This window comes from Cervus canadensis, chromosome 16, assembly GCF_019320065.1.
Source record: "Cervus canadensis isolate Bull #8, Minnesota chromosome 16, ASM1932006v1, whole genome shotgun sequence".
Classification (NCBI taxonomy): domain Eukaryota; kingdom Metazoa; phylum Chordata; class Mammalia; order Artiodactyla; family Cervidae; genus Cervus; species Cervus canadensis.
Genome location: NC_057401.1, coordinates 3,321,838 through 3,345,826, shown reverse-complemented (window position 1 = coordinate 3,345,826; position 23,989 = coordinate 3,321,838). Strand labels below are relative to the sequence as shown.

Here is a 23,989-nt window from a genome sequence, read left to right as displayed (position 1 = left end):
AGAAAAACACCAATACAGTGTACTAATGCATATATATGGAATTTAGAAAGATGGTAACAATGACCCTATATGCGAGACAGCAAAAGAGACACAGATGTAAGGAACAGTCTCTTGGACTCTGTGGGAGAAGGCGAGGGTGGAGTGATTTGAGAGAATAGCGTTGAAACATGTATATTATTATCATATGTGAAACAGATCGCCAGTCCAGGTTTGATGCATGAGACAGGGTGCTCAGGGCTGGTGCACTGGGATGACCTTGAGGGATGGGACGGGGAGGGAGGTGGGAGGGGGGTTCAGGGTGGGGAACACATGTACACCCATGGCTGATTCATGTCAGTATGTGGCAAAAACCACTACAATATTGTAAAGTAATTAGCCTCAATTAAAATAAATTAATTTAAAAATGTGATAGAAATCCAGTCTTTGATTTCAAGGACTTTTATGTGTAAGTAACCACAGCAAAGATTTCATCTAGATGTAGCACGTAAGCCTTAATAGTCCCATTTCTTACCCATTCTTTCTCTGTGTTCTGCCTAACCCTCTAGTCCTAAATTCATTGGGTGATTCTTCAGGGCCATTAAAAGTAGTAACCTTGGGACTTCTCTGGTGGTCCAGTGGCTAAGACTCTGCTTCCAACGCAGGGGGCCCAGGATCATATCGCTGGTCAGGGAAGTAGATCCCACATGCCACAACTAAGGGTTCACATGCCATAGCCAAAGGTCCCGCACAAGGCAATGAACATCCCACAGTTTGCAACTAAGACATGCTGCAGCCAAATAAATCAATATTAAAAATAGTAATCTTGGGTGGAGAGATACCTCCTCTTGTTTGATCTTTGCGTGTTGGTCAATGCTCCTCCTTCAAGGGCTTCCCAGGGGGCGCATAGTAAAGAATCTGCCTGCCAATGCAGGAGATACAAGAGACGCAGGCTCAACCTCTGGGTGGGAAAGATCCCCTCACGTAGGAAATGGCAACCCACTCCAGTATTCTTGCCATGGACAGAGGAACCTGAAGGGATACAGTTCATGGGGTTGCAAAGAGTTGGGCACAGTTGAGCGAGTGCCCGCATGCTCACACACACACACACACACACACACACACACACACACACACACACACACACACACACACACACACACACACCCACAGTTGAGCGAGTGCCCGCATGCTCACACACACACACACACACACACACACACACACACACACACACACACACACACACACACACACCCTCCTTTATTTGACAGAGAAGTGTTAAGGAGAGGGTCTAGACAGGGGCCTGAAGGTGAACGTTGCTCAGTGTGTCTGACTCTTTGTGACCCCGTGGACTGGCCAGAGTACTGGACTGGGCAGCCTTTCCCTTCTCCAGGGGATCTTCCCGCCCCAGGGACTGCTCCCAAGTGTCCCACATTGCAGGCGGGTTCTTCACCAGCTGAGCCACCAGGGAAGGCCTAGACAATCACCTGAGACCCTGATCTAGTCTTCTGCTAACACTGCAGCTTCACTGTTGTTACTTGGGCTTTTTCCACTTAAAAAGCTTCAAATTATGGGATTCTTGGTCAGTTGAGATTTTGGGTCACAGTCAGACAGTGCCTCTCTCAGCAAAGCTGTATCCCTTCCACCTACTTGCAGACTGGCTCGCCCTTGTCTGAGATCATCTCTCTCTTTTAGGATTTTGTTAAAAATGGCAAGAAGCAGTCAGTATGGATGACTATTCTGGAATTTTCCTACTGTTTCTTCTGTCTCTATAACCTCAGTTGGCATGAAGTGTTATGGTAGAGCAGACAAGTTGACCAGATGTTAGCCACTGCATAAAAAGTCATCTGCTTCAGTCACTAACGATCAGGTCCTTCGTCTCCTGAGTTTCACGTTCTGTTACTGTCATTACCCCACTCCTGGTGACAATATTTAAAAAAGAATCAGGCAGGACTTTCAGATGTGTGCAGCAGAGATTGAATGCATCTTCTTAAGCAGAAAAGGAGATTAACTAAAGGATACTTGGAAATTTAGAATTGTCGCAAGGGGGAAGAATTGGGGTCAAGGCTAAGTTGCCAGAAATAATGTCCTCAAAGTTCTGGGGAATCAATATGATGAGAAAACTGTTGCCACTGGGATGACCAAGCGGTGAGTGCTATAGCATGCATTGCTGTCAGGATTTCAAATTCAGTGTAGCTAATGCTTCTACCAGCACTGCTGCTCTTACCGTGCCAGTAATGTGACTTTTCAACCATCAGGCAACCAGAGGCCTCTGCTGCTACCTTTACCAGAAAAGTGTGTTTTGAACAACCTTCTCTGCCTAGGTTGGCTACTTTATATTCAAAGTCTGCATAAATACTTTTTATTGGTGGCACAGAGAATACAGGCCTGTGACTAGGTACAAAGAGGCTAGAGAAGCAAGTTTTCTGAATTCTCCTGTAGGAAGACTTCGTAAGGATGAAGAGTCTAAAAACATATTGGGATATTGTGATTCATAATAAGAAATATGTTTTTGATCTTCCCCCCCATTTCTGGCACAGAGCTCCTAAAACCCTTGAAATTTCCTAAAGGAGAAACTGGAAAGGCGCCTTTTGTTATGTTAATGAGTGACTTGTGGAAAGGCCCTAAAGGCAGTTTGATCCCTGAGTGGGAAGATCCCCCAGATGAGGAAATGGTAACCCACTCCAGTATTCTTGCCTGGAGAATTCAGTGGACAGAGGAGCCTGCCAGTCTACAGTCCATGGAGCCGGACATGACTGAGCACGTGGCATTTAGGTCAGTAGGGATGGAGGCAGGTTGCCCAGGGGAACCAACCAGGAGATTAAAGGGTTAGAACTTTCCCATCCACTGAGCTCCAAAGAATAGAGGGCCTGAAGATTCAGTTCCATTACCAAATGGCCAATGATTTACAAACCTATATAATTTAATCAAATTCCTATATAATGAACCCTCCATAAAAACTCTACAGAATGGTTTGGAGAGCTTCTAGGTCGGTAAATTTGTGGAGATGCTGGAAGAGTGATGCACTCAGAGAGGCTATGGAAGGACAGTGCCCTTCCCACATACACACTTTGTCCTATACATTTCTTCCATCTGACTGTTAGTGAGTTGTATCCTTTAATAATAAACTGGTAAATGCAAGTGAATGTTCCTTTGAGTTTTGTGAACCACTCTAGCCAATCATTGGAACCTGAGGAGGGCATCATGGGAAACTCCGATTTACAGCCAGTTAATCAGAAACACAGTTAATAGCCTGGACTTGAAAATGGCATCAGAACTGGGGCCATTTTGTAGGACTGAGCCCTTCATTTGTGGGATCTGATGCTCTCACCAAATTTATAGTGTCAGGATTGAATGTAGTTAATTGCTTGGTGGCATGGAAAAAAAACATACATACATATCAAGGATGCTCACCAGTTACTGGGCCTCCAGACATGGCAACAGCGTTCATTCATTCACAGATTCAGAATGGTTTCCTCAAGAGTTCCAGGGTCTTCCTTTATGGTGACCAGATGGCTGAGAAGCTCCAAAATCCCACTGTTTCAAATTCAAGCCCAATGGGGAAAATCAAGAATTTTTTTTTTCTCACAACCTTTTGAGGTTCACTTTGATTGAACAGGCTAGGTCAAGTGCCCATTTCTGAGTTAGTTCCAGTGTCCAAAAGCATGGCCTGCTTTGATGGGCCAGGAATGCATCATGTGCTCCATACCTGAAACAGAGATTCTCATCCAGACATCACGATCTAATGAAGGAGGTTATATATTTTCCCTCAGAATATTGGGAAATGGAGAATAGGTTCTTAAAAGCAAGCAAACCAAAAAGTTCCTATCTTCTATCCTATATAAAGGGAGGAGCATTTTGAACAAGTCATCTAACACTTCTGTACATCTTTTGTCTGTTTTGTTTACATATTTATATCAGTATAAAGTCATGGATTCCTATCTTGCTCCATAGGTTATAATCTGTTACTATCATTATTTGTTTTGATGTTTAAATTGTCCCAGATTTGACCAATAAGAACTCCTTTGACTACATTTTGTATCCCTTTGATGTGCTGCCGTCTTTCTCTGAGTATTCTCTCACTTTCACTGGTAACAGATATTCCAGGCATGTCTCATACTTTCCCTGGCCCAGCCTTGGAATCAGTAATCATTGGGTCTGGGATTTGATTTTACCTTACTTTCAAGTAATAACAGCTTGTTTCTCTTTCATGGATACTGGCAGAGTACATGAGACGCCTGAGTCAGAGACAAAGGACTTTATTACTCATGACACAGGAAGTAACATGAGCATCAGCATAGTTGAATCCGTTTTCCTGCCCCCAAGTCCAGCTGAAGCAACGTGAAATGGCCCGGATAGATGCATGGCATTTGCATTACAGCTGAAGAACACTGAGCTTGGGAAATCCACTGCTTTTATAGCAAGTACTAAGCAGGACTTCTCTTCACCCTGGAGGTAGACATTATTCCTTCTGGAGATTGTTCACTGCAAACACAACTCTGAGATGGGCCTGGAAAGGAGTGGTCAGGTCAGATCCTTTCATTCTTAGCATAGCAAGTTAAGAATATCCAGCGATGCTCAGGCCTATAGTAAATTATGTCTTCGAACAGCCATTTCTGCACAGACCTTTTAATGGCAAGTGGTGTTTAGAAACCAAGATCTGCTTGCTGGGTGTGCTCATTGTCTTGAGCTATTTTTACTCTTAGGTGCTCTTGGAAGACAGAGTTGGGGATATATGTGCATACATACACACATTTATGCTTAATTATCTATCTCTCATCTGCCTATCTAATCATCTGTCATCTATCTATCTACCTTTCTTTCTCCGTAAGTTCACACTGATATCTCTAATCCAATACCACAGATTGGTTCCAGATTTCTGCCTTTCCGTATTTGTGATGTTCTTCTCTGGTAATGAGAAATGTAAGGTATTTCACTTTAGCTTATTTCCTCCATGCTCCGGCAGTCTCGTCACTGCCACTGCTACTCTCCCTCCAGTCAAGTGGGCGACCTCCTGATCGCTCTGGCTCTAACCTGGTGTGCTGGGGTGTGTCTCCCCTCCCCTGCCCCTCTGGTCAGGCTCCGATGCCCCGTGCTGGCCCACTGCCCCTGCCACTGCTTCTGAGGACATTCTCCTCCACTCTGAACCCCATGCCAGGCTGCTCCCACTTCTCACCTGCCTGGTGAGACAGCCTGTGCCAGGCCACCCTCCTACACGCTTCAACCTGCTGGGCAGGCCCACTGCTGCCGCCACCACTCTGCATAGACACCTCTCACCTCACTCGGATTCTGGAACTCCCCACTCTCACCTTCTGAAGATGCCTACCTTGTTCAGCTGCAGCCAGTGGCTTCTAGACAGAATTCATCAAGGACAGAGGAACCAGTGGCCATTTTTAATGGCTGCAAAACACTATGTTTGTGGCTGTGATCTAGTGTGCTTAACCACCTCCCTATAGTACTAAAAAGAGGCTATCTGTATTTTTTCTAAATGCCATTCCAGGAATCGAACTATGAACATAAATTTTTGCGCATCTTTCTCTGCACCTCCCTGATGATTTTATTAGGACAGATTCCTAGAAGGGGAATGGTTCCTGGGTCATAGGGGAGGACTATTTATGCAGCTCCTGGTCTTTATAGCATAGCTTCAATGTTCATCTTACAATTCATACACTCTTGAATAAATAAGCAACCATGACTCTGTCCCAGAGACTGCCTAGGATTTTCTACAGATGATAGTTGTTTCACAGCTTGATGACATCACCTCCTTTTTTTACACCAAGATTGATGTGGGAAATTCTGTATAAATACTCTGCATCAACAAGGCATTGTGTCACCAGGCCTCTTAAAGATGGGCAGCTTGCTGCAATACGGCTGGCTTAGCTTGTGCGGGACAGGCGCCCATGATTTATAAGGTCCAAACATGAAGTCTTCAGGAAAGTTGGTGAAGTACTTTATAGGTCACCTGTATTTTTCCTACCATAGATGTTTTGACTCACGGGTTTCCTTTATGTCACTCTGTCCATAGTCTAGGTATTATTAAAATGGAATAAAGAGGTTACTGTACCAGAAACTGAGTAGCACACAGGAGGGAGTTTGTGATTCTAAATGAGAAAAGAAAGAAATAACAGGTGAGAGAATTAATTAGGACAAACATTGGCAGCCAGGCAACCAAGCATTCGTTGCATGAGGGCCACTGGCCTAGCTTTGTGCTGGGAGCTGTTAGGAAGTTCACTTGTTCATTCACTCAATAAACACTGACCAGTCACTGACTCCATCCAGACCATGTCCTAGATTCTGGGGACATAAGAGAAAAGACATCATCCCCACTCTAAAGGGACTTTCAGTCTAGAAAAGGAGAAGCACAATCAATAATGTAATATCTGCTGGATCTTTTTCTTCTCATTAATTTTTTGTGGTTGATTTCTAGTTTCATGCCATTGTGATCAGAAAAGATGCTTGAAATTATTTCTATACTCTTAAATCGATTGAGACTTGCCTTGTGTCCTAGTATATGGTCCATTCTAGAGCTTGTTCCATGTGCACTTGTCTTCTGGAGCTTCCAATCCAGCTCAGGGAAGGTTCTGTGAAGGTTCTGAACAAGATTCTTGAAATAGGAAAAAATGTATTGGTGAAGTGGCTGAGACGGGCAAAGTTTTCTCAGACAGAGGAATCTGCATTACCCAAAGCACATGATCCTGTCAGCTTGTCAGCAAAGGTTCAGTGTGTATGTTCGACAGGTCCAGCACTGCCCTAGGAACTAAGAGGAGTAAGTTTCATACTCCATATTTTAGCAGGGAAGGTTGTGAGAGGATCATCTGCATAAGATTATTGAATGACTTCTGCATGTAGGGTAAATTCCACGTGTCTCCCCTGAGTACACAAGGCTTGTTTGGGTCGCATTTGCTGTGTGACAAATAGACACAAACTCTCAGTGGTGTACCACAGTAAGCATTGATCGGTCTTGCTCATGCATCTGTGGGTTGGCTGGGATGTGGCAGGTGTTGCCTGGGCCCAGCTGGGCTTGACTCCAGGCTGTGTGTTGAGTCCCAGGCCTGTTCCATATGTCTCTGCCTTCTTAGATCACCTATTGCTTAGAGCATATTCTTGATATGGTGACAGGCCAGGGTAGAAGGGGGGCAGTCCTAATCTTGGAAGCACACGTCTTGCCTTGGCCCTCTTCGTATCTGCTAGCATCCACAGGTCAAAGCAAGTCACATGGCTAAACCCAAAGTGTAGGGACAGGAATGCGCACTCTGAGGGCCACAGCAGAAGTAGGGTTTATAATGTATCCTCTGCAGTCTGGCCCCTGCAGACCTCCTCCTCCCACCGCTTCCTCTCTCGGCACCTCTGCTGCAGCCACCCCAGACCTTCTGAGTCTCCTGGGCCTGCCTTGATTTTTCACCCATGATATCTGTGAGCCTAGAATGCTCTTCTTTGCCTGTCCACCAGGTCGAGTCCATCTCTTCCTTTCTGAATGAGCAAGGCTTGGCTGTCAAGATCAAGGGTGTTCTTACTTTTCTTTCTTTTCCTCTCCATCCCTGTGAGTGGTAAGGATGCTTTGGGGCCTCACTTGGTGCCTGGTTCTCTCTCATGCTTTCTCTCTTTTTCTCCCTCCCTCCATCTTCCCCTCTCTTTCTTCTATTTATTCTCAGTATACATTGATATGATGATTTTATTTTATCTTAAGATTTTTTGATGTGGAAATTTTTTGAGGTCTTCATTGAATTTGTTACAATATTGCTTCTGTTATGTACATATATTTAGTCCATGAGACATGTGGGGTCTTAGCTCCCTGAGAAGGGATTGAAACCCTCACCTTCTGCATTGGAAGGCAAAGTCTTAACCACTGGACTGCCAGGGAAGTCCCCAGTATGATGATTTTAATATTAAGATTTGGCGTAGGGCAAGACACCTATCGTGTGGGCCAGGGTGGCTGGGTATGGTTCATCTGGTGACAAGGACAGTCTCTCAGGAAGTTACCTGCCCACCCTCCTACCCACCTCAGAGTTGGCATTAGGTGGGCTTGCTGCTCTGGGGGTCCTCATCCATCAGCTGTGGACTCTGAGGCCTTGGGTGGTACTTTGCAGCCTGGCTGGGTTTCCAGGACAGCCTGGGCCTAGGGATGGTAAGAGGCCCACATCCTGCCGATCAGGAGGTTCCAGGAGATTTCCGCTGCTGGTGCTCCGGAGCTAGCATCCCCAAGGGAGAGACGATGTGTGTCAGAAAGCTTCATACATGTTCCTATGAAAGGCGCTTCCTGTGCGCCTGGCTGACACCGTGAGAGAAGTTAACCTTCTGCAGGAGGACTAGCTTAACCACCCTTCGGTGGGATTGGTTCAGAGCTGGTGTATGCAGAGTTTTCTTGAACTTCTAGAATACGAAAATAAGAGCCCTGAAGATCCACGGGTCTTGGATAACTTTCTACAAGTCCTAATTAAAGTCAGAAATAAACACAATGATGTGGCTCCTACACATGATGTGGCCCAAGGAGTGATTGAGTACAAGAAGTTTGGGGTTGATCCATTCATTAGCAGTAACACCCAGTATTTTCTGGACTGATTTTATACCAACCGCATCTCTTTCACATGCTTATTAACCAGCACACACTTCTGTTTGGCGGTGACACCAATCCTGCACGTCCGAAACACATCAGAAATATTGATCCCACTTGCAGCGTCACTGACGTTGTGAAAGATCTGTGTGAAACTGCCAAGATGCTTTGTGAACAGTATTATCTGGTACCTCCAGAACTGGAAGTTGAAGAATTCAGTGCCAAAGCTCCAAACAAACCTATTCAGGTAGTTTATGTGCCCTCACACCTCTTTCTCATGCTCTTTGAGTTGTTCAAGAATTCAATGAGAGCAACAGTCAAACTGTATGAAGATAGAAAAGAGGGTACCAACTGTTAAAACCCTGTTTACTCTGGTAAAGACTTATCCACTAAGATAAGTGACCTAGGTGGTGGGTTCCACTCCGAAAAATAGATCGCCTTTTTCACTACATGTATTCAACTACTCTGAGACCTAGCCTGGAGCTTACCCGAGCCACCCCATTGGCTGGATTTGGTTATGGCTTGCCAATTTCTCGTCTGTATGCTAGATATTTTCAAGGAGATCTAAAGCTCTATTCTATGGAAGGCATGGTTACTGATGCTGTCGTTTATTTCAAGGCCCTTTCGAGTGAAGCACTTGAGAGACTTCAGGCGTTTAACGAGTCCGCAAGGCGCCCTTACAAGAGCACAGATGAAGCTGACGATTGGCGCAACCCCAGCCGTGAGCCCAGGGACGCTTCCAAATACAAGGCAAAACAGGACAAGATGAAGGCTGACAGAACTTTGTAAAGAACTGAATGCTCCAGTCCTCTCCGTGAAGAAAAGATGGCCTTCTGCAAGTCACCCAGAAAGAGCTCCTTTCCTCCACCAACTCTGAATGTGGTGCTATAGATCATCCAGTGCTTGAATGTGTATTTTTCTCCATATAAACTGGACCTTTTCCGCAGAAGTTTCCTGTAGCTACTTCATAGCTTCCACTAAAGTAGTATCTTGAGTTATTTTTCATAGTACATTGCTGCGGTTTGGTTGGCGCCTGTCATAAGGGGACACAGAGCCTTTTTAGCGCCCGCGCCCTCATACTTGCATCTGCTTTATCATAGACTGTCTGCAGCCTCCCCAGATCTCTCACCTCCCTCCCCATTCCAGATACAGCCGATCTCTACTGCTGCTCTTTGTGACCAAATACCATGTTGGTCCCAAACCACCAACTAAGGCCTTGGGGCGTCTGGAAGTTGAAGACATCAACTGAGCACGTCTTGATATTCTGGTCCCAGGGCCCTTCCTCTCTCTTACACATCCCTCCTCACTCTCTGCTTTGGACTCTGGCCTTCTTCCTTCGGACCGGTTTCTCGTTGTGAGCTGTAGGTACTCTCATGTTAGATCTCCCTCTTAGGTGCATTGATTTCATTTTGAAATTCATTTGTATACATCCATTCTGCCGATTAAAGCATTCCAAAAATTGACAACAACAACAACAACAAGATTTGGAGTAGAGATCAGTGGCCTTACTTTGAGCTCAGATTTTGTCTAGAGTGCTCTGCCTTTTATAAGAGTCATCTGAGATACTGTTTCTGAAATGCTTCCTTGGTTTGTCTTCTGTTCTTGCTCCTTGGGTTTCCTCAGGGGGAGGGTGGTGATGGTGGTGGTAAAAGGAAGGATCCAGGCTTTCCTAGGGCCCCCCCTGGTGATACCATCAGATAGTTTCCAATTTACACCCTCCTCACCCCCCACCAACCTCAAACCCAGGGGAGGTTGCCCAGAGTGCCTTTCAACAGTTTTTAGTGAATGAATGAGTGAGTGAGAGAATGGCTGGATGCATTTTCTTAAAGCAGCTTTCTGCTCATTGTCAGGGCCTTGGTGGAGTCTACCAGCCAGGCTTCCAAAGTCAGGAGGTTGAAGGAGCAGTGAGAAGACCCAGCCCTGCACATTTTAGTCAGCTTTTAAAGCTGCTTTCAGCAGCAGTCACAGAATGCAGTTCTGAGGGGCAGGCATGTTTGTAAGCAGACCCAGCTTTGGAGTAGGACCTTGGCTTTAAGAATCCTATTTGGAGAGTCTGTAGAAAATTATGGAGCTCTGGGGAACCAGCCTGGGGCCACTCATAGTCCAGTTAGGGCCTCTAATTCCCTTTAGAAAGAGCTTTTTTTTTTTTTAAATAGAGCCTGGATACAGTTAACATGAGTGTTGAGCAGGTCAAGCATTTCCAGCCATTATGGATAGTAAGTAGAGAGATTCTACAAATGCAACAGTCAACCCAGTGCCCTAATAGGCTGCATTTTTGTTGGTCTAAATTGTGGCTTGTTCTTGCAATTTAGTAGAGGAGAAAACTGAGGCTAGGAGAGGTAAAGTGGTCTCCCCAAGGTTACACAGCTGGGGTATGGCAGAGGCAGGCACTGGGTCTTATTTGTGGCATGTGGGCTTTCCTCTTTTTGTGACTCACAGGCTCAGTACTTGCCCCAGGGGATGTGGGATCTTAGTTCCCTAACCAGGGATCAAAGTATTAGAAGGTGGATTCTTAACCACTGGACCACAAGAAAGTTCAAGGAAACTGAACTTATGAAGGCAGAGGTTGAAGGCTTTGACATTTACGTAGGATGTGGGGCAGGGTCAAAGACCAAGGTCAAGTCTGCAAATAATAACAGGTATTAGAAACTCATTTTAAGGTGGTGCCAGCCAGGGTTATATGTGTGAGCTTAGAATAGAAGAGGGTGATCCAGAACCTGGCTTGTTCAGCATTCTTCATCCCTAGGCTCCATGGACAAAAGTACTCTTTGATAAAAAGTTTGGAAACCAGTGATTCCAGGGAGTTGGGTGACCACAGCCTTTTTCAACTAAGACATTAGTCAATCAAGGAGCCGTGTTTATACTGGAGAAAGATGATCTTATCAGATTCACTCATCTACCTTCAGGAGAATGGAGAGCAGTGGACGTGCTGGAAGAATCAGAACTGATGTCTGTCTGGGCTGCTGCTGTTGTGTTATGCTCAGTCAGGTCCAGCTCTTCATGACCCTCTGGACTGTAGCCTGCCAGGCTCCTCTGTCCATGGGATTTTCCAGGCAAGAATACTGGAGAGGGTTGTCATTTCCTTCTCCAAGGGAATTTCCCAACCCAGGGATCAAACCCACATCTCTTGTGTCTCCTGCATTGGCAAGTGGATTCTTCACCATTATGCCACCTGGAAAGCCCTTATCTGGGGTAGGCAAAGCTTTTGATGGTGTCTGGCACATTTGCTGCTGTTAGCGTCCCAGCTTTCACTCCCCTTTGATCTTGTTTTTGCCAGTTTTCAACTGGGTGCTGTCCACACATATCTCTTGTACTTCAAGGGAAAGCAGCCCTAGTCCTCACTCCCAGAGGTGGACCCTGGCATGTGTTCACAGCTCAGTACCCTGGACTTTCTGATTGGCGAGTGTCCCAGGGGGGCATTTGCTAGGGCCTTCTGAGAAGGAAGCTTCTCCCCCACTTTTTGTTTGTTCTTTCACAGAGGCTCCCTTGAAGGAGCTCTCTTTTTTCAGTGGACTAGGATGTCCTTGCCACCACTACTAGCAGCCACCTTGTGGCCGAGAAGGGAGGAAACCTTGAGTGGAGGCAGCCTTGGGCAGAAGGCAGAGGGAAGAGATGGAAAGAAACAAGCTCCTTGGATTCACCACTGAGCTGCTAACTAAGTTTGCTGAAACTTATCCTGCCTCTGGACTTCTCAGTTTCAGGGGCCAATATGCTCTCTTAATTCATTAGTTTTGTGTTACTTGGGAATGAGCTGTTCCTAAGTGATTTAGAGAGCTGCTGCTTCCACCATGTTCTTCTCCTTGGAAGCATTTCCAGACCATCTTGCAGCTGCAGCCTCTGAGTAACACCCCTGCAGTGGGCCCAGGGGAACACATGGGGGAGGTCATGGACCCCTGCGTGGCTGCCAAGGGCCAGCCTCTCCACCTTCCTCTGTCACGCTCTCCTGCCACGGTCCACGTGTCAGACGCACACAGCAAGCACGGGTGATGGCAGAATCTCAGAAACTGGGGTGGGAGAAGACACCTTCTCACATTTTTCTTTTGAATAAAATATTGTCTTGGGTTCTTTTCTTGAGACCTCTCCACCCGTTCTGGATGAGGTCAGCCATAAGACAGAAGCCCCGGGGGCTGTAAGAATTAAATATTCAGCTGAAGCTCAGCCTGGTCCTCTCCAGCTCTGACAAGCTCTGATCCCATGAAAGCCGATCCAGTTATGGTAAAGGGATTCCAAGACAATCCGCTGGCTCCAGGCACCTCATGGCTGCATGCTCCTCTGATCCATCAGAGAAGTCAATTAGGATTCCTACTTTACAGATGTGGGAACTGAGGCTCTTATAGCTTAAGACCACACAGAGACGGAGCTAGGATTTTAATTTGGCTCCTTCTGACACCAAAGTCTCCGTACTTTCCATTATACCACATGGTGTTCCCTTGCTTTGGGGCATTTTACTCCATAAAGACGGTCACCCTACTTTGGAAAAGGTCGGATGAAGTGACACACTGCTGCCCAGTGGGAATTTTTTTTGGAGCAGTTCTTCCAGGTTTTTTTTTTTTCTTCTTTTCATGAACTCACTCAGTTCAGCCAAGGGTGCTTCAAGAGACCAATTTCCAGCCTCTGTCCCCACTGAAACCTGGAAGAACGTGGACCAGCGCCACTAGCCTTGCTGGATAACTTTGGAAGCAGCAGAGCCCCGTTGGAGTTGGCCTGTCTCTAGTTCACCGTGTACAAGCGGTGGGATGTTTGTTGTTTCAGTGACCGCCGAGCAGAACCCATGAAGAGAGTGCGGAGCGCTCGGGGGCCGAGCAGCCTGAGAGGACAAGGGCGCGTGCACACCACAAACCAGCTTCAAAAATATCCACCACTCGGGAAAATCCCCAACCTGCCTTCATAAGCTCTCATGATTTATATATATATATATCTCCCTGAGGAAACCCTCTGTCCTGCAAGACAGTCTGAATTTTTATTGAGTGTTCCCTGTGTTTCCAGGAGGGCATTTTGAAGAGTGTAGGTAACTAAAAGAATTTGGAGAAGGAGAGGTGGCCTTACTTTGACCTTGAACTTTGTCTAGCATGCTCTGCATTTCGTAGTCACCTGGGATGCTGTTTCTCAAATGATTCCTCTGTTTCTCATCCGCTTCTGCTCCTTGGGTTCCCTCTGGGGGAGGGTGGTGGTAGTAAAGGCAGGATCCAAGCATTTTGGGGGCCCAGGTGGGGACACCATCAAAAATTCCCAATTCACCCCATCTCAACCTCAGGCCCAGGGCAGGTCGCCCAGAGTAGTTGTCAACAAGTTTTTGGTGGATGAATGAATACATAAATGAATGAGTGGATGGCTGGATGCATTTCCTTGATGCATCTTTCTGCTCAATGTCAGGGGCTCGGGTGAGCTTCGCAGCCATTCTTTATTTTGGATGGGATGATCCCTTGTGTAGTGCATCTACTCTTGCCTGCTTTAAGCTGCAAGACTTAACAAGTTCAATGATGTAGAGGGTCTCTGAATTTTTGCAAGTTTTCTTTCCCACAGTCTGGAGCTTATAGGTCCTGTCAAGGCCTCCAACATATGTGTCGCTTTTTGCTCATCCAGTTTGATTAACACGATATCACTGATATAATGATATCTGCCATGTCCATCATTGATAAGTGGGATGCTCTGCAGAGTCTCCAGGTCCCTTGGGACTGTTTTATGAAAAAGGATGAGAGAGTTAACATGGTCCTAGAGTAAGACTGTAAATTTCTACTGTTGACTGTTCCATGGGAATGCAGTCTGCTTTTGATACTCTTTCTTGATAGGGAGGGAAGAGAATCCATTTACTGGAGCTGGGTTGTGTACTATGAATCAGAACTGTGTTAGTCGTCTCTAGCAAAGATACCATACCTGGGCCAGCAGCTATGGTAGCTACTGCTTGATTGAGTTTGGTCCACTGTCATCCTCTAGGGTCTGTCTGGTTTCTGTAGGAGTGGAGTCAGATTGGTAAATTAAATGGAGGCATTTTGGGGACCACCACACCTGCTCTTTTAGGTCATTAAGGGTGTCTCCTGAAAGACTCTGCTTGAGATGTAATATTGTTTGTGATTTAATATCTTGGCAAAGGGATGGGGGCAAATTTAGAGGATTTCTCCTCTAGGATGGCACCACACATCAAGGAATCAATGTGGGTATTCACCTAACTGCAATGAGTATCCATTCCGCTTAACACTTGAGGACCAGGAAGATGACCAGTAGGTGGGTTCACTGTCAACCTGACCTGTACTGAGCCTCCTCTGGTGACCTGGCTCCCTTCTGCCCCCCACTCTCACTGGGGACTATGATACGGCTGCAACTCCGATCTGGTGCCTCATGGTCTTTGAAATGTCTGGATATTTTACCAAGTTAAGGGCTACAGTTCCCTCTGGGGAATGGTTGGGGAATTCATTACTTCTGTGCTTGCTGCCATGTGCCTGGGTCCTTCCTCCTGAGGATGAGGACTCTCCTTTAGTTGACAGCTTTCAGGTCTGAATACTGGGCAATAGCTTGTGACTTTTTATTGATGTAGCTTCCCTTGGTTTCCTGATCAATCATCCTTAATTTCTTTTAAGTATACAGGGATCCATCTCTTTTGCCCCTGGGGCACTGGATTCTATTTTCTATTTGCCTGAGATCTCGGGGGCCGGCCCCCTTGGCTGCCACCACATCCTGCCTCTCATTACTATGTTGCTCCAACCTGGCTTCGGCGGGTGCAGCACCACAACGTGGCCTTGATTACTTTGTAAACCACTTGCTCTCATGGAGCCCTGCAACAGCATCTCCTCCCATCAGCCCTGGCCCTGGGGAGAACAGCCACCCTGTACTTCAATGGTACTGTGCTCCCTAATGATACTGTAATCACCAGGACATTACTTCTTGCATCAGGAGGTGCATCCTCTAGGCTCACCCGCAGAAGAGGTTGGAGAACACGTCCAGCCCATGTTTCCAAGTCCTTTGGTCCCCTTTCCCATCATCTATGATGGCAGCTCCAGCATTTCTACTTTACTAAGAGTCAGCCATTCTAAAAGCAGTTGAGCAGCATGTTTAGCGCTTTCTCCTGGGATCCTTGCCAGGGCGTTAAATCCTGTTAAGGGCATGTGACCATATTGAGAAACTCTCCCCTTTTCAATTATATCCTGTCCCCTTCATCCAGTGTGTGATCCCTTCTTGCCCATGTTGGCTCCTTCAGAGTGCAGTCCCTTTCTACCGTTAGTAGGCACCTGTAGAGAGAGGGAAGCAGGACTGGATGGATGAAAGGATGAACTTTGATGTATGTGCAAAAGAGGATTCAGCTGATCCCTCTGGGGACTCTGAAGCTGAGATGACCCTTCAGAGGCAACCTGAATTGAGGCATGGGTGTTGGGCCTTGGCAGCCCTGAATCTACCAACCATTTAATGTGGGCTTCTGTGCAGAGGGGGTATAACTGGATGAGACAGTCTCCTTTAGCTGAATGTGGTAAAGAAAACATTATTCTGAGATTTTTTTATAAGGCAAAGGAGATTTTCAAGACTATTGCAATAGGAGAGAGATCAGGCTTAGCTCTGAATATAAGAACAAATGAGGGTTTATAGCCCAGGAGAAGGTAAGGAGGTTAGTGGATGGAAAGTGACCAAGAGGAGACATCAAGGGTGAGAAGATTCTTGCTAAACTGGCCTAGAAGGATTCTTGCTAAAGCAGGCCAAAGACTTATATACACCAAAGTGAAGGATGAGGAATTTGAGCAAATATCAAGGGTGATCAGGTATTGAGTGCCAGGTTGGGGGTGGGGGGCAGATTCTTGCTAACTGATTTAGCAGGATTATTGCTAAGACTAGACTCGGCATGGATGTACATGGAGGCCCAAAGCTTAGGTCTAGTCTAGAGGGGGGGTTTAGGGGAGCTAACTAAAGTTTGGTCAAAAAGAGTCTTTGTCAAGGGAAACTCCCAGGATGTTCTCAGTTGTGAGCCATCAGCAAGTGTAGGAGTGAGTGCCTTAGTGTTGCAGACAGCATCAAATCTACCAATGTCTGATGCTGAGGTTCTCCTTACCTGTTGACTGGTTGTCAAGAAACATGCAGGGAGGCTGACCTGTTTTGAGGACAAGCGTCATTTTCTGGGTTCACTTTTCCCTAATAAGTGCTACCTGAGTAGATCCAAGCAGAGGACTGTTAGGCTGAAGGGAGAGGAAATGGGGTTATTGGAATGATTGGAGCCAGACTAGAAACTTTTTACTTAAGCCAACTTCCTTTTACACTACTTGGGCTGTTCAAGTTAATGAATAAATTGAGTTGATTGATGTCTGAGCCTCTCCCCTGACTGGGCAGCCAAGATAATTGACCATCTGGAACAGGTCATGCCAGTGGAGGGTGTCTCTTGCCCAGTGCTCTGATGCAAAGAGCCAGAGGGGACAAATACGTCTGGGAGAGGGCTGAGGGTCAGGTAGAGGGGTACAAGTGGATCCCAAAGGGTCATTAAAGCAAATGGAACCTAATTTTTCTCTGGGGCTTTCCAGTTTCATGGTGCAAGTGCATTCAATTTTCATAGGCTTTTATTACAATCACACAGTGTAGGACATTGGGCTCCTCAATGTCTCCCTGCTTATTTCTGGGAATCCCCTGGGGTGTCTTGTGTGAACACACAAGCAGTTCTTTTAGATGATTCTTTTGATCCTTTAGTAATATTTGTTGTCCCAAAATCCTACTCGAGCAGGTGCATGGCCAGCATCAGTGCCACTGATCACCTCTGTGTGCTCAAGATGTCTGCATGATGACCTAGCATCTTGTGAGCTCCCATAGCCAAAGACCTTCAAGGGGCCAATCCAGTCAATGTTCCTTGGGGATTCACGCTGTGTTTGGGCCAGGATGCATTCCAGGCAGAGTGCAGAGGGTATGTTCTGAGAATAAAAGGTTTCTTACTGTTTTGAGAGGGTCATAGGGAGCCAGGCTCTCTTCCTCTCCCAGCAAACCTCGTGAGGATATGATAGCTTTGCCTGCTGCTGACAGTCTTCTCATAGACACAGGAGAGCCAGACTGGGGATGAAGTTGACACTGTGGATGGTAGATGGAAAGACTGAAAGACCCCAAGTTCTTGATGATATGTTGAGTCACTGAATCAAGTGAACTTGAAATACCCACCCCACACCCTCCACAACACTTACTCTTATTTGTTCTTGTTATTCAGTTGTTGAGTCTGAGTCTTTGCAACCTCATGGACTGCAGCTTGCCAGGCTCCTCTGTCCTTCACTATCTCCTGGATTTGCTCGAACTCACATCCATTGAGTTGGTGATGCTATCTAACCAACTCATTCTGTCGTTTCCTTCTCCTTCTGCTTTAATCTCTCCCAGCATCAGGGTCTTTTCCAATGAGTTGGTTCTTCACATCAGGTGGCCAAAGTATTGGAGCCATCTCAGGTTTAGCATCAGTCCTTCCAGTGAATACTCAGAGTTGATTTCCTTTCAAATTGACTGGTTGGATCACCTTGCAGTCCCGGGGGCTCTCAAGAGTCTTCTCCAGCACCACAATTCGAAAGCATCAATTCTTCAGTGCTCAGCCTTCTTTATGGTCCAACTCACATCCATACATAACTACTGGAAAAACCACAGCCTTGACTGTAGAGACCTTGGATGTCTCTGCTTTTTAGTACACTGTCTAGGTTTGTTATAACTTACCTTCCAAGGAGCAGGCTCTTATATGAACTGATAAAATGACTATCTCAAGCTGATTTGAATTGGGTTTTCTTTCATTTGCTCTCTGAAGCATTTGACATATATACCTAGCTCTTTTTGACTCTGTCTTTAGCTTCTCTCTTGAAAGGAAACAGATGCAAACCCCTGAGCCTTGATTCTTTGCTGTTTACAAAAACCTCCTCTCTCTTGCAGCTATTGACGCAGTTGACCCTGTGGTCACACTAGCACACTCAGTCCCAGCTCAGTCTCCCAACTAGGACTCCCCAAATAAGGAGAACCTAGGGCAGAAAGTGGGAGCCAGATATGGCACCAATGACTGGAAAGTCCAGGGGGTGGAGAACAGGCGTTCGAAACAAAAAATTCTAGAATCAGACCTTGGGTTTCAAATCCCAACTTCACCACTGTGAGACCATGGGAAAAGGCATTTCATTTCTCTGTGCCTCAATTTTAAATTGAGTTTGATCACAGCAGTTATCTTGAAATTTGGTGAGGATTATGTAGGGTAATGTATCCAAAGTGCTTAGAACAGGGCTTGGTGTATGGTCAGTGCTTAATACACCTTACCCATCATTGGCTATTCTAATGGGTAAGCTGGTGTGATCTGGGTGTGCAGCAAGCAAGGAAGATGTATAATATGCCCCAGGCAGCTGGGATAAGTATCTGGGTGGAGTCTGCTTAAAAGGCCAGAGAAGGAATGGACAGTTGGGTTCCTCTTCAGTGAAATTCTTTGCTGGCTTCATCTTACTTCACACATGAAATCCAAACAGCTCAGTGGTGGTGATGGGTGGGGCAGGAGGAGAGGGTAAGTTGTTGGTTGGCATTTCTAAGAATATACCCTTCATTCTTCTGTGTGAGGAATTATTCTGGATTTGAGTGTTCTGAGGGCTTCAGAAGGTGGCTCACCACAGCTTTAAATTTTTTCCTTTCATCTTCACTGGCCCCTGTTGCATCTTTATTGGGTTTATAAATTCTTTTTTCCCCATTTCTTTTAAAAATCACTGTTTATTTGTAGAGCCACTAGTTCTAAAACTTGTGCAATATCTTAAATGTCATTTTTGCCCTGGTCTGCTCATAATGCATGAGCTAGTGCCTTACATAATGAACTTTGAAAGTAATGATTCCCAGCAACATTTAGCATGGGCAGTCCTTACATAACGTGGAAAGCGTACAACTCCCATCATCAAGCTGATCTAGTCTTTTACAGTTGAGAAGGTAGGGGCCACTGATAGATCTTGCCAACAGGACTGATTAATTCAAATAGTTCAAATGAGTCTGCCAAGGGCCTTAAGGTGACCTGATACAACTGAGTCTGCTGGTCAGTGTGGGGAATTAACGAGCCAGATTCAGTCCTCAACTGGGTCATCTCACTGAGACGACCGTCTTTGTTTATTTTCTCTTTCCACCGTATTGGCCAATGGAGTTGGATTAATTGGCCTGTTGTTTTGGCATCGGGTACAGACACAGTTACAGTCAAATCATGGGCCAATTCAGTGGGGAAAACATCTGTCAAGCTTGTTGTTCCTCTAGCTGATCTGGAAGCCCTGTGGAGACACAACTGTAGTGAAGATCAGATGAGAAATGTACGCCCAAGGAATGGTGGTTAGATGCACTGTTTCCCTTTTTACACATTGTGTCATGTTTGTGGCCTGACACCCACTCTTCCTGCATGACGCCTCAATTTTGCTAATCCATTCCTGATGACTGACTGGTTGGTTACATGGTTGATAGGAGAGGCCTTGCTGAGGGTTGGGAAGTGCTCTAGAATCAGAGGGATGTTGGCTTGTACCTTGGCTCCTCTGCTCATTACTTGTGTGACCTTTGCAGCCAGTTTCCCTTCTAAGCCTCAGTCGCTTCATCTGTAACGTGGGAGCAACAGCAGCCCTGGAGGTCATTGTCACGAGGTGTGAGGACCACCTAAACCTCCTGGTTTGCCCATGGTTGAAGGAGTTCCTGAGATGTAGGGCTTTTTGTTTTTTTATTAAAAAAAATTTTGGCGTGTGCTGGGTCTTCGTTGCTTTGTGGGGGCTCTCTCTAGTTACTCTGAGCAGGGGCTACTTTTTGCTGCAGTGTGTTGCCTTCTTACTGCAGGGACCTCTCTTGTTGCAGAGCATGGGCTCTAGGTGCGCGGGCTTCAGTAGTTGCAGCTCATGGCCTCTGGAGGATGGGCTCAGTAGCTGTGGCCCATGGACTTAGTTGCTCTGTGGCATGTGGGATCTTCCTGGACCAGGGATCGAACCCGTGTTCCCTGCACTGGCAGGCAGATTCTTGACTACTGGATCACTAGGGAAGTACCAGGACTTTCACTTTGAAACCTGGGACATTCTTGGCAAAACCATGTGCTGGTCTGGTCAGCTAGGCGGTGAGGACTAAATGGGACAGGGCCTGCAGGTATTTAAAACATGTGAAAAATATTCCCTAAAGGCTGAATATATTATTTTATGTTGAGTTTTTGACCAAGTACCTGTTGACTGGGGCTAGTAAAAGAGAGGTGTTCCTTTCTCCAAGACACCACGAGTTCCCCTAGCATAGGACAGGCCACTCTCCTCTCCCACATGTGGCACGTTTCCCTCAATTCTTTATCCACGTGAGATGGAGTTGACAGGCACATCAGTCAATCAAACAAACAGTCAATCAAAGAAGGGTCTGACTTCTCATCATGGTCCAGAACCCACTGGCCTTAGAGCCGGAAGCCTCCATTCCGTGTCTTGCCCCGTTACCGGTTAGTTACGTGTCCTGGACAGCAGGACTCTCCTTCTGTGAGTCTGTTTCTTAAAGGGAGAGAACGATACAGCTGCCTTCCAGGGCTCTCATGACCCTTGTACGAAATCATGCGTGTGGAACGGCTTTCTGAGCTGCAAGTTGTTGCTCAGATACGAGGGGTTTTATGAGGGCCTAATTCGGCAGCATTCACTTAGCCTCAGGAAAGAAGTAGCAACAGAGTCTTGGATTTGGCACTTCAGGCCCCAAATTCAACAGTTCGCCACACTTCCACTGGGTGTCCTCAGGGCACTGGGCCCCAGCTACATGATGAATGAACTAGTTTTGCCCTCAGGGAGCTCAAGTTCTATAAATTGGTAAGTTCAAGGTCATGTGTTGAACTAGGAGAGGAGCTGGGTCTGGGCTTTGCAGGAAACCCAAAGAGATGGAACTCTGGTCTGGGTCCAACAGAGCCCCTGAAGAGAGAGGCCGACAGCCTGGCCTGAGAGGTCACAGAAGGATGAGATGATGGAACTCAGGAGTGAAGGAAGTGGGTTCCAAGCAGAGGGAAGAGCTGGAGCCAATGCGGGGATAAGGAGCTGCAGAGCATGTGCAGGGAACTCTGAGCGTTTCTGTCGTGGGATGTCCCTTCTGAAATAAGAGCATGACAGAAACTAAGGGGGATGGGGCCCAGCCGGGGTGGACCCTCCCGTTAGTGTTAGTATGGACTCTTTGTTGTAAGAGGCAAGAAAGAGGGTTTGTTGAAGGATTCTGGGGACTTGAGGGAAGAGGTAAAGGAAAATCAGACTCGACAATTCCTGGTCTCTTTCTCTCTCGCTCTCCCTACCTCAGTTATATGCTTCCCCACCACCGGGAGCCAACATAAAAAGGAACATGGTCAGCAGCAGCCCAGAGTCACATTCTTCCAAGTCTTTCCCCCAAATCCAAGACTCTTCCCTCCCGCCTCCAGTAGAAAAATCCCAGGAGAGGGCTCTGACTGACTGTGCTCCGGCCACGTGCTGTGCTCTGGACCGGTCACTGAAGCCAAGCCCACAGGACACTGGGACTGGACGTGCAGTTGTGTGCTCACCTTTAATGTTCACTCTGCTCCAGATGGAAACAGGACAAAGAGGTGTTGAGCAAGCAATGGTAAAAACTGCAATTCGTCTCTGTTATTTGCAGATTTCATATTTACAAATTTACTTACTCAAAATTTATTTGCAACCTCAAAATTAATACTCACAGTGCTTCTGTGACATTTATGGACATGTAGAGAGCAATGACGGAGAAGGCAATGGCACCCCACTCCAGTACTCTTGCCTGGAAAATCCCATGGACAGAGGAGCCTGGTAGGCTGCAGTCCATGGGGTTGCTAAGAGTCGGACATGACTGAGCAGCTTCACTTTCACTTTTCACTTTCACGCATTGGAGAAGGAAATGGCAACCCACTCCAGTGTTCTTGCCTGGAGAATCCCAGGGACTGGGGAGCCTGGTGGGCTGCCATCTATGGGGTCGCACAGAGTCAGACACGACTGAAGTGACGCAGCAGTAGCAGAGAGCAATGAAAAATGTGAGTCATCTACTGGTCACATTCATGGCTGAGAACTAACACGGCAGCACTCTGCCCCGTGGTTTCAGCTCTAGCACTTTCTCTGTCCTTTCTCTGGTCTGTTTAGCGCCATGTTAGTCCCATTCTGAGGGCCTCCCTGGTGGCTCAGATGGTAAAGACACGGCCTGCAATGCAGGAGACCCGGGTTCGATCCCTGGGTCAGGAAGATCCCCTGGAGAAGGGAATGGCTGCCCACTCCAGTATTCTTGCCTAGAGAATTCCATAGACAGAGGAGCCTGGTGGGCTACACTCCATAGGGTCACAAAGAGTTGGATATGAGTGAGCGATTTTGACTTCACTTTTTTGGGAGGGCTCCAAAATCACTGCAGGTGGTGGCTGCAGCCAAAAAATTAAAAGACACTTGCTCCTTGGAAGAAAAGCTATGACCAACCTAGACAGCATATTAAAAAGCAGAGACATTAGTCTAGTCAAAGCTATGGTTTTTCCAGTAGTCATGTATGGATGTGACAGTTGGACCATAAAGAAAGCTGAGCGCCGAAGAACTGATGCTTTTGAACTGTCATGTTGGAGAAGATTCTTGAGAGTCCCTTGGACTGCAAGAAGATCAAACCGGTACTGCAAGGAGATCAAACCAGTCAATCCTAAAGGAAATCAGTCCTGAATATTCATTGGCAGGACTGATGTTGAAGCTGAAACTCCAATACTTTGGTCACCTGATGCTAAGAGCTGACTCCTTGGAAAAGACCCCGATGCTGGGAAAGACTGAAGGTGGGAGGAGAAAGGAACAACAGAGGATGAGATGGTTGGATGGCATCACCGACTCAACGGACATTGAGTTTGAGTAAGCTCCAGGAGTTGGTGATGGACAGGGAAGCCTGGTGTGCTGCAGTCTGTGGGGTCACAAAAAAGTCAGACATGACTGAGAGACTTTGACTTCACTTTCACTTGTCCCATTTTTGATGGCGATTTTTCTATTTCAAATGGCCCCCAAGCATTGTCCTGTAGTGCCATTTACTTTTCCTAGCTCCAGAAGGGTGATCACACCCTGTGTCTTATGCAGAAAATACTTGCATTGGAAAAGCTTATTGAGGCATGAGTTATGGTCCTGTGGTTCAATGTTAATGATGAATCAGCAATATATGTTAAATATATATTACAGTTAAACAGAAAAACATACAATAAGGTTATTCATTTATTGGTTAACAATAGCGATGACGATGACAACAAAAAGCGCATAAAACTTTAAATTTGTATTTCCTCTGAGAGCAATGGTTCTGTGTTAACTATTGGTGGTGAGTATAGAACAGGACTTCTGTGAATAACAAGACTGGACTGCACCCATACAGAGGAGTTTAAGCTTTGTTCTGGAAGCAGTAGGGAGCCATTGAAGGTTTTAATAAGAGAGAGACAGATGTGATTTTTTGAGAGAATCTCTCTGGCTATGTGGTGGAGACTGATTAGAGGAACCAAGACTGAAGGCAGGAAGAATAGTTAGAAGGTGGTTATAGACTGTGAGAGATGAT

At 46.3% G+C, this 23,989-nt stretch overlaps 1 protein-coding gene and 1 pseudogene across 1 annotated transcript in view; both read left to right on the top strand.

Annotated features, from left to right (window-relative positions):
* Positions 1-23,989, top strand: part of FBXW11 (F-box and WD repeat domain containing 11) — a 213,060-nt gene that overhangs the window by 152,125 nt on the left and 36,946 nt on the right. The gene's annotated exons all lie outside the window — the stretch shown is intronic.
* Positions 4,934-9,743, top strand: LOC122454182 (annotated as a pseudogene).